This window comes from Falco punctatus (genome assembly GCF_963210335.1).
Source record: "Falco punctatus genome assembly, chromosome: 8".
NCBI classification, from domain to species: Eukaryota; Metazoa; Chordata; class Aves; order Falconiformes; family Falconidae; genus Falco; species Falco punctatus.
In genome coordinates this window covers 62,394,043-62,399,394 of record NC_137588.1, presented here as the reverse complement: position 1 = coordinate 62,399,394, position 5,352 = coordinate 62,394,043, and the positions used below count along the sequence as shown (strand labels likewise).

Sequence of the window (5,352 nt, the reverse complement as noted above, 5' to 3'; positions counted from 1 at the left end):
CTGCAAGAAAAAAGGATTAAAATATAAAATACGTAGAGGAACATTACAGTAACAGCTATCCGAATACGCAGGACATCATCTGCAGCCTCCTTTTCCCTTAAGTAAAGAAACTGTCAGATAATGGCCAAATAAATCAGTCAGCGTTATCAGCCACGGCTGCTGCCCATGCCTGTGAAGTGCAGCGTAAGCTCTGCTCCAAGACTTATGAAGCACTCCAAAATTCAGATTGTTCTCCATGAGGCATGCTGAGATCTGGATATCATATTTCACTTTTTAATTAAAATATATTTTTCACTCCCCATCTACAGAAGGAAAAACAACATAAAAGTAATTGAGACTTCACGTTTCACATGTCAAATCATGATAGCTTTTCTTATTCACTGGCATGCCAAATAAGTACTTATAACAAGATTCACCATCAAAAGCAAGCACCCTCCTTTCCAAGGGTGACGGAATCAGGCTTAGATAAAATAGGAACCAGCTCATGCTCAAAATGAATCCCGATGTCAGGCTGCTGCACCTTTGCAAAGTCCTTCATCTCTAAAACCTGCCATACTTCATTATAGTATATGGTGAAATGCACCAGCCTCTCCAGGCATTTCACAAAAATTACCTACTAAAGCAGACAGTATTCAGAAATTAATGCCTTTAGTACCCATGAGCAGGACTGAGCCATATATCGCAGGCTGTAATTTCAAGGTCTCATTCATCCCTCCCTGGTATCAAGTTGTAGCCTTTTTGCAGAGAGCTTTTATTTCTATGGGCTTCTCTTCCACTAATACAGCGTTAAAAGGAAAAAGCATAAAAAGCAAATAAAGGGAAGAGAAGAGAATATTTCCTGCTCTCAGAAGGCACCACAGGTTGGAAGGGATATGAAGCCACGGGACATGTCCCCAGTGATGGGGAGCTGCGAGTGTCCGACGGCTGGGGACCTGTGGCACAGGAGGGTTGTGGTCCTCAGGGGAATGGACTTCATGGTGGCCTGACTGGAAAACAAGGTTTAAATTTCCCTTTTATACAAATACATAAACAACATTAAAAATGAAGCTTCAACACGTGTGTTTACTCTTATGGGGATCTTTAATGACCCTTCTAGTCCTGGGGTGGTGGGAACTCTGCTGCCCTGGGATCATCTTAGCTTTTAAAACAGGCAGTACATAACTTACTGTAACTTAAAATGTACCTGCCTCTGCCATGATGCCTTGTCAGCTGCAGGGTGATTTGGCAATATACGCTATGCAAACTTAGAAAATACGGGACTGAGTGGTGCAGAAATAATGATTAGTGTAGTAAGGTTGGGAAGAAACCCAAGTTGAGGAATGCCGAATTTGCCCATTACCTCAGCTTAAGAGAGCACTTTCAAGCCTAAACAATTAATTTTCTGGAGGTTTTCTGTACTTCCCTGAAGATCAGAGCACGAGCATGAGCTCCCAACACCAACCCAATTTACCCTCCACGACAGCTTTTCAATTAGTCTAGGTAGAGCAGGTACAGAAAACACAGCACTTAGATTAACCTATAAACCTTGGCAAAACTTTTCAAAAACAAATAATGAGTAAAGGAGTGCTCTTGTACCACATCTAAGACATTAGAAACCTTTTCAATTACTGACACTTAATTTTCTTATTATTTTCATTGGTTAGTTCCACCTCACTTTGGATCCATTCTTCTTTTTCAACATTAAATCTGTTTAGTTCAGAGCCATGATCTGATCGTGCCTAAGGTCTGTGGATAGCTGGGACATCAGTCACAAAAGAAAAAGTTATTAGAAACCCCACGTTTAGCATGCTCTGTCTCATACCTACTGAAAGATTGTTACAGTAAATGCAAAACCAATGTGGCCTGACACTGGTGAAAGTTAGAAGACTAGGAGACATAAAACGCATGAGTTATTTTTTACATTAGGTAGCAAACTGAGTTCTCCTTTAACCACTTAATTACCTTTGCCTGACAGGAAAAAACATTGCTATGAAAATTAGTATTATCTTTATTATGGATGTGTCCCTGAAGATGCTGATGCACTGACTTATATATCCACGCACGGGGCCTGGAAGCAATGAAATAATTCTACCTTGTGAGCAGATGCAAAGGTTTTGTACCATCGCCAAGGATTTATTACGTAGTTTAACGGTCATTACTTAGCATCATCTGCCTCTTTATATATTCTCTATCACCATACCCATTTTCGTCTTTCAGCCTTATTATCTTATGTATATGAACAAAGAATATAAAAAGGTGACGGGTAGCGGGAATATAAACCAGCTCTAACTGGCCACAGGCAAGGCAAGCTCAGCTCCCCTGAGCAGAACCGCCTCAGCGTAAAGTGCATGGAGTGTATGACACAATTTCAGCGCAGTGCCCAAGGGAAGGACAACCTGATGCTTGAAGCTAAGCAGGATCTACCTTGCCTTACTTTGTCAGTACTTTTAGACACTTACACACTCCACCCGTTAAACAAGGACAGTATCACTGCCATTCTGCCAAGCCCCAGCTCAGGGCCTCTGCAAGCTTCTTTTTTTTATGAAGTAGACATTACTGATGTCATCTGGGCAAAGCATTTGTATTTTCACATGCTGGTCCTGGAGCACAGCAAAGACCAACACAGTGCACGTCTCCCCTCTCTTGGAGGCTCCACAGCTGATGCTGCTAGGCAGGAATGTGAGGGGGGGGGGGAGGAAAAAAAAATCTCCTTATTACTGCTGAGATTGCAGGTCCCTCTGCTCAAAGCTGTGCACAGCAGAGGAAATAGCAGCGTGCAGGACATCGGCCCTAAACAAGCTGTTTGCTTCAGCACTGAGATAAAGAAATGGTCAGAACTATCTCTGGTAACATCTGTTGCCACTGTATGTAGAATAAATCATTAATAATTCAGAGGAGCAGGCTAGGTATCACCATGTTAGCAGTCACCTACACATGCACAAGATATCCTCGACCAGTATTCGCTTGTCCAGTATCCCCTCCACCCAAACACTCTGCAGCTAGTTTTAAAGATTTGTTGCCCCCTACCCATTTCAAAAATTATATGGTATTTCTGTTGCTTTTAGACATATTAACAGCAACTTTTAAAATTCTGGGTCTTGTAGTTCACCTAATTACAGTTTTTACATTGTTTTGAATGCAGCCTTCTTACAGTTACCCATAGATCTTCAGAAAATATATCAGAAACAGCTGTTGGGAAAATACGTGACCTTTGCAAACTTTTCTACTCCCAACAGATTGCAGCGTGTTGGCAAGAGCAAAAATGACATGAAAGTCTTCAGCTTCGCTGCAGCGGCAGAGGGGGTTGTTCTCTAGCACTGTGATGCTCCTGGCAAATACAAACACCACGGGATGACCAGTGGCATGTATGTCTGTTTGGGGTTGTCTCTTCATTTTTTTTTGCATGGTCCAAAATTTATCTAGTCTATAATTCATAACATTCAACAGCAATCATGCAGAAAAATGTCCAAAAATTTTAATATGCAAAAATACTGAAACAAACAACTAAGAAAAGCCTTTGACCTCCTCTGCCCAAGTAATACGTTAGCTCAAAAGCTACTGACTAGCTACTCACTGTGATTAAATTCCACAGTGCATTGACATTTGAACACTTGGGTTGCATTCAGTTTAACCCACTTAGTTTCCTTCCAAAAAATAAATCCTTAAATTGATGCCATGCCCTAAGAGAAACTTGCATTAGGCTATAATCATAGTAACATTAAAGCCTACTTTCAGAAAGGTAGAATTCCCAGCACCAGGGGACGTACCCTAATTTACACTGCACCAAACAACAGGGACTCTGAACTGAGATGTTGAAGATAAAAGAAAAACAAAACAAAACAAAACACAGCGTTGATGGGGAAAGATGTTCACTGAACTGACTGTAGGGGCCACTAAGCCTGGTTACAAAGGCTTGCACAGGCTGCATGTGCATCCCTACACGTCCCTACAGATACATGAAGTCATGTTGGAGCCACCAGCAGCTGGCTGGGTGGGAAGGATGAGCCATGAAAACCCAGCTGCAAAATCAGGATCTGAAATTACTGATGAAGGTTTCCACCCAAAGCCTATTATCATAGGGTTAAAGAATATAAAATGCAATTTCTTTCACACATTTAAGCATGTAACCGCCTTAATTTACAAGTCAAATGTGTGGAAGTGATACCTCGAGAACACTTCACTCCAAGCATCACAGTGACCACCTAGGAAAAGGGAGGAGCAGTCTGGGAACCCTGTCAAAACCTGGGTGTCAGATACGTCCTTCTCAAAGCAGGCTTGTCAGAAAGCAGCCAGTTACCTTCCACCTCCCATCACCAAGCTGGAGTAACGATACTGGTACATTTTAATTTTACTAGTTCTTATTTTTCAATGAATTTCCAGACCGTGCTCCACGTGGACTACAATCCTTCCTTGGTGTAGGATGTTCACAAGCAACAAAGAACAGTCAGACTGAATTTCTTCAAAAGCTTTGAGATTTGGGGCAGCAGAAATAAAGACTCCTTCTGAATTCCATATAATATCACCATGAGTGATAAAATACAGCCAAGAGCTCTTGGGCAGAGAGCCCTCTGCTCTGCTGCAGGCACCTCCATCCCCCGTGCACAGATCTTCCTCTCCCTTTCAGGGTCAGTCTGACAGAGCTTCAAGTTAGCACGAAAAGAGCTGTTTATTCCATGTGAGAAAACACACACACATTTAATATAATAGATCTCGTTTCATTGAAAAGCCATTTAAAAGGTGTGTTATTATTTGCAGGCTGACTTTCCTTTTTTTCTACTTGTCATTTCACTTACTGAAAAAATAACCCCTGTCTATCTTAGGTACATAGCTTCGAGTGACATTTTCCTGCTAACACTGGGGAGCCCACACATAAGGGTGGATGCGAGGTTACAAGATTTCCTTCCCCAGCTGAATTCATAAAATGCAACTTTGCTGAAATGTCAACAGAGCAATGCTAAAAACAGGTTCAGGGAACTCCTGCTCTGCACAGTATTGAGTGTTTCCATGTCTGCAGGGAAAACCTTTAGCTGCACAAAAGGCTTTGAAATTTGCTTGCAAAGACCATTTTACCAAAGAGTCTCTGCAGGGCCAGCAAGGTGGGTGAGAGCTTTGTGAAGAAGCAGACACCAGCACCTCCTAAACCCATCACACTCCTTACACTGCAACACTGTGGACCAAATGCTCGCACAGAGCAGTACGGCAGCATGCCAGGGGCTGCAGTCACCTGTAAAACAAACTGGGTTCGTCGGGAATCCACGTGAATCTTCCTGAGAAAAACAGAGGTAAAGATCTTATCAACCAAAAGGAAATTCCCAGTGTGCCAGTCCTCAGGGGAAGACAAAGTGGCAGAGATGTGCCACAAAGCCCAGAACA

The 5,352-nt window shown here is 42.3% G+C and overlaps 1 long non-coding RNA gene across 1 annotated transcript in view; it reads right to left on the bottom strand.

Annotated features, from left to right (window-relative positions):
- LOC308068955 overlaps window positions 1–5,352 on the bottom strand; it is a 49,792-nt gene that overhangs the window by 30,310 nt on the left and 14,130 nt on the right. The window lies entirely within an intron of this gene.